The sequence below is a fragment of the Coregonus lavaretus genome, assembly GCF_964263955.1.
Source record: "Coregonus lavaretus genome assembly, contig: HAP1_SCAFFOLD_719, whole genome shotgun sequence".
Classification (NCBI taxonomy): domain Eukaryota; kingdom Metazoa; phylum Chordata; class Actinopteri; order Salmoniformes; family Salmonidae; genus Coregonus; species Coregonus lavaretus.
In genome coordinates this window covers 220,408-226,068 of record NW_028157846.1, presented here as the reverse complement: position 1 = coordinate 226,068, position 5,661 = coordinate 220,408, and the positions used below count along the sequence as shown (strand labels likewise).

General features: G+C 44.7%; 1 pseudogene across 1 annotated transcript; it reads left to right on the top strand.

The window, feature by feature from the left end:
• The first annotated feature begins 919 nt into the window (after positions 1–919).
• On the top strand, positions 920–5,348 carry LOC311124813 (2-hydroxyacyl-CoA lyase 1-like; annotated as a pseudogene). The gene is made up of 8 exons: positions 920–1,056; positions 1,216–1,288; positions 1,477–1,554; positions 1,731–1,829; positions 2,129–2,237; positions 2,844–2,979; positions 3,327–3,432; positions 5,223–5,348. The product of its transcript is annotated as a 2-hydroxyacyl-CoA lyase 1-like (transcript).
• The last annotated feature ends 313 nt before the right edge of the window (positions 5,349–5,661 follow it).

Below are 5,661 nucleotides of genomic sequence, written 5' to 3'. Positions count from 1 at the left end.
GGGGCAGTAATGCACCATAACGTTGGATGCCAACTGCCTATAAACCCCACTGAAGAAGAAAAAGCTACTCATGTAATGCATGCTGGAAAGCAGACAAAACTAATGATTTGCAAGAGATCTAAACACGATTTATAAGCTACTGAACAACAAGTCCAAGAAATCATTGCTAACCGCGTTTGCACTTTGAACAGATTTCTCGACAATAATAATGGAAGATGTGACTGGGGCTCAGCTCATTGCAGAGGCACTAAAAGCTCAGGTGAAGTGTGTGCAATATATATAAAACAGTGTTATACTGTGTAACCGTGTTGCTAATAATATATTAGTCGCTGATCATGTCCTTGGCAGTGAGAATGTAACACTATGAGTTGTGAAAGTGTGCCATAGGTCATTGCACTGGTATAGCTAACTATTAATATTGTTGTAGAAAAACATTTAGATGTTTATGTGGAATAGTATATGTTAACACCCTTGTTGATGCATGCCAATGTGTGTGTCAATGCAAAGAAAATCTAAACTACATTGTAACAATTCATATACAATTCAGTATGAAAATGTATGCACTCACTAACTGTAAATCGCTCTGGATAAGAGCGTCTGCTAAATGACTAAAAATGTTTAAAAAAAGGTAAATATACTGTATCTACATGTAACTCTCTACAGAATGTAGAATATATGTTTGGAATAGTTGGTGTTCCAGTCATTGAAGTAGCTAAGGCAGCTCAAGCCTCAGGAATCAAGTATGTGGGAATGCGCAATGAACAAGCCATAAGCCACCTTTTTATTACTAAACCAGCTCTCCCCAAATCATGTGATATTAACTACCCGTACATAGACTACAGGAGCGTGTAGTGTGTGAGGGTCAGTTTCATAGCTTTTTTGCATTGCTAATTATGTCTGCCTGTCTGTCTGACCCTTTATGTGTCTGTCTGCCTGTCTTCCTGTCTGTCCCTCTGTCTGTCTGTTCCTCTCCAGTCCAGGTGCGTGTCTGGTTGTGTCTGGACCGGGACTCATCCATGCACTTGGTGGAATGGCCAACGCTAACATGAACTGCTGGTATGCTAGAACTCCACAAACAGAAGACCCTACTACTCATGTTCAGTGGTCCTTTCAAAAGAAGGGATGCTATCCACACACTGCAAAAAATGATCTGAGGACTCCAAACTATCTCAGATTGTCAGTTGATGTCATTGTGTGATACCTCTCTCTCTGTAGGCCTGTGATTGTTATTGGAGGCTCCTCCGATCAAAACCAAGAGACCACTGGGGCGTTTCAAGAGTTTCCACAGGTACCGATTGAACCATGATATTTATGACTTTTGAACATTAGGGGGTTGTTTCCCAGGACACAGATTAAGCCTAGTCATGGCCTAAAAAGCAAACTCAATAGAGAATCTCTGTCTGGGAAACTGGCCCTAGCAGTTTAATTGCTGAAAGAGGAAATAATTTGTTATTTGTGGTCCTCTTTCTCTGTCAGGTGGAGGCATGCAGATTGTACAGTAAGTTCTCTGCTAGGTCTAGCAGTCTGGATATGATCTCCTCAGTGGTAGAGAAGGTATACAGTCTACTCTGACTCCCTCTGTGTAGTCCTCTTCATATCATTTGGTATCACCTGCAATTGTCTTTTTTCTGACCTCTAATTTTCCAGCTTAGCAAGGTACCTTAACTGCTTCATAAGAGCACAGCACAGCCTTAATTGATCTGAATTTAAGGGTGTTTGGTATGTCTAAGGCAGCACGCACTAGCATGTATGGACGTCCAGGTGCTGTATACGTAGACATATCTGGGGACATGGTCAATGCTAAATTGGACAGGAGCAGAGCCAGGTTAGTGGCCATCACTGTCTTTCATCCATTTAAAATGTATACTAATGTGTTACTGTTGAATATGTATACCTCTGAATTCACATCACCGTAGTCATTTTTATTTTATCTTGTTATACCTTTTAACGTCTGAAGTGAACCAGAAATTAAATTACTTAGAAAATATAGCACTATATCAAAATATTCTCATCAGAGAATAGCAATAAGCCTCGATAGACCTTCATGGTTTATTTACATATGCAATAAAGTTGCTAGGTAACATGTTTAATGTTTGACCTATTATTTATTATTTCCTTTGTCAGAGAGGTGCCCTGTAGTCCACCTCCTCCTGTGAGTATGGCTGACCATATGGTGATCACAGAAGCACTGGCGGTCCTGAAAGGAGCCAAATGGACTTTACTCATCATTGGCAAAGGTAGGCATTGCTTTTTTAATAGCCAGATAATCTGGGGGAAACAGAACTAAAATCTTGCATAATTGCGTCAGATACTTGGATAAGGTCTGGGGAGATGTTAAGAGAAAGATACTAACGCCACTTGCGAACTCTCCACCCCCCTAAACGGAAACTCTCTGCAAGTTTCCGGCAAGTTTATGGGCCAAATGTCCCCTCCCGTTCTGAAATTGAAAAGATGCGAGCACCTGCGAAATCGGGATTTGTCCAAATGATTAGTGGTGAAAAATCAGCGTACCGGAACAAAGTTGTCACATCCCATTCTGTTGACAGACGCTACTTCCAGTTATGTTACGTGCGTCTGTCCAAGAGAGATCAATAGCCAGCTGAGACGCACTGTAACACATATAGCACTGTACCACGGTTCAGTTGAAAACTGGGCCACGTTCAGTCGACAAATGTTGTTGACATGATTTCTCATTCTACCTGTCTGAGAGGCACGTTCGTTCTACATGCTATATTTCTATCTGAACGTTGCACAACGTTTTGCTCAGCTGAATGCATCCCAGTTGTGAAGACCAGTCTGTTGAAATCCGTGTGGCAGTGCCCTCTGTCTGTGTCCCTCTGCAGGTGCAGCCCATTGAAGAGCAGAGGGGGCTCTGAAGGAGCTGGTGGAGGGGTGTGACCTGCCCTTCCTGCCCACCCCCATGGGTAAAGGGGTGCTGCCTGACGATCACCCCAACTGTGTTGCTGCTGCCCGCTCCAGGTCAGCCTCTCCTTCTCTCAGCTGGCATCATATTCATGTACAGACCATTGACTGTATAAGTAGGACCAAGAATTTCCCTGACCATTTGAACGGACCACGAAACTCCTGAAATCCCTATCTATAACTAGTCTCTCCTGGCCAGGTCATGTCAATGTAAACTGGTGTCAATCAAACAACTACACTACTCCTATAACTAGCCTCTTTTCATTACATTTTGTTTTGTCCCTGCTCTCCTCCTCCTCTCTTCCTATCCTCCGTTTCCTCTCTTCCTATCCTCCTCCTCCTCTCTTCCTCCTCCTCCTCCTCTTCCTATCCTCCTGGTTCTATGGTCTTGGTGGGGACTGCAGAGCTCTGCTCCAGTCTGATGTTGTGGTCCTACTTGGTGCCAGACTCAACTGGATCCTGCACTTTGGCCTTCCCCCCAGGTTTGACACCCAAGTAAAGGTCATCCAGCTAGGTCAAAGGTCACCAGTAGGGTTTCTTTTTTTTCCTTCTTTTTTTCGGATTCCAGATTTTCTGCTTATTCCGTTCTGATTTCTGGAATCTTCCAACAGGGATTTCTGGGAATTTGGGGAAAGTAACTGTAATTTTGCAACCCTAGTCACAGGTCATTTCATAGTGAACTACATTTCATTGTAACCAGGTATAAAGGTATTTGACTCAGTCTATTGGATTTAGTCTATCAATTATATAGCTTCTCTATAAGTCTTTGTGGTCTCTCCAAATAATGTCATGGCTGTCTTAGTGCTGTACAGTACATCTATATTTAAGCAATAAGGCCCGAGGGGGTGTGGTATATGGCCAATATACCACGTCTAGGGGCTGTTCTTAAGCACGATGCAACGCAGAGTGCCTCGACGATACAGCCCTTAGCCGTGGTATATTGGCCCTATACCACAAACCCCAGAGGTGCCTTATTGCTATTATAAACTGGTTACCAACGTAATTCGAACAGTCAAAATAAATTTCAAATCAAATCAAATCAAATTTTATTGGCCACATGCGCCGTAATACAACAGGTGCAGACATTACAGTGAAATGCTTACTTACAGCCCTTAACCAACAGTGCATTTATTTTAAACAAAAAAGTAAAAATAAAACAACAACAAAAAAAGTGTTGAGAAAAAAAGAGCAGAAGTAAAATAAAATAACAGTAGGGAGGCTATATATACAGGGGGGTACCGGTGCAGAGTCAATGTGCGGGGGCACCGGCTAGTTGAGGTAGTTGAAGTAATATGTACATGTGGGTAAAGTTAAAGTGACTATGCATAAATAATTAACAGAGTAGCAGCAGCGTAAAAGGATGGGGTGGGGGGGCAGTGCAAATAGTCCGGGTAGCCATGATTAGCTGTTCAGGAGTCTTAAGGCTTGGGGGTAGAAGCTGTTGAGAAGTCTTTTGGACCTAGACTTGGCACTCCGGTACCGCTTGCCGTGCGGTAGCAGAGAGAACAGTCTATGACTAGGGTGGCTGGAGTCTTTGACAATTTTGAGGGCCTTCCTCTGACACCGCCTGGTATAGAGGTCCTGGATGGCAGGAAACTTGGCCCCAGTGATGTACTGGGCCGTACACACTACCCTCTGTAGTGCCTTGCGGTCAGAGGCCAAGCAGTTGCCATACCAGGCGGTGATGCAACCAGTCAGGATGCTCTCGATGGTGCAGCTGTATAATTTTTTGAGGATCTGAGGACCCATGCCAAATCTTTTCAATCTCCTGAGGGGGAATAGGCTTTGTCGTGCCCTCTTCACGACTGTCTTGGTGTGTTTGGACCATGATAGTTCGTTGGTGATGTGGACACCAAGGAACTTGAAGCTCTCAACCTGTTCCACTACAGCCCCGTCGATGAGAATGGGGGCGTGCTCAGTCCTCTTTTTTTTCCTGTAGTCCACAATCATCTCATTTGTCTTGGTCACGTTGAGGGAGAGGTTGTTATCCTGGCACAACACGGCCAGGTCTCTGACCTCCTCCCTCAACGTGACCCATGTTATACGGTCAGATATACCACAGCTTTCAGCCAATCAGCATTCAGGGCTCGAGTCACCCGGTTTATAAAAGGGAACGTGTGTGTGTCAGCCTTAGCATTATGTGGTGGTGCCTGGTTATTTCTGTTGTGTTTAGCTTGAGGTTTGGCCACTCCTCCAGCTGCTGTTACATGTGTCACGCACGGCGCTCTTCCTGTCGTGTCGTTGCTGGTATGTTGTAGTAACGTTCCACATACGTTATTTATGTCAAGGTCAATGTCAAGGTTGATCTGTGTGCTGAGGAGATGGGGAACAACGTGCAACCTGCTGCTGCTCTCCTGGGGGACATCAATACTATTGTCAAGCAGGTAACACAACACAGTCCTGGGGGACTGGAGATCCTGGTTTGAATCCAGGCTCTGTCGTAGCCGGCCGCGACCGGGAGACCCATGGGGCGGCGCACAATTGGACCAGCGTCGCCTAGGGTAGTGGAGGGAATGGCCGGCTCAGTTCGTAGAGCATGGTGTTTGCAACGCCAGGGTTGTGGGTTCGATTCCCACGGGGGGTATGAAAAAAAAAAGTTACGTATGCACTAACTGTAAGTCGCTCTGGATAAGAGCGTCTGCTAAATGACTTAAACATGTTAAATGTAGAGGGCCCCGTAAACAGTTCCACAAACGTCAGCATGAGTGCGCTGACTGTGGAAGCACTAATCACTGGACC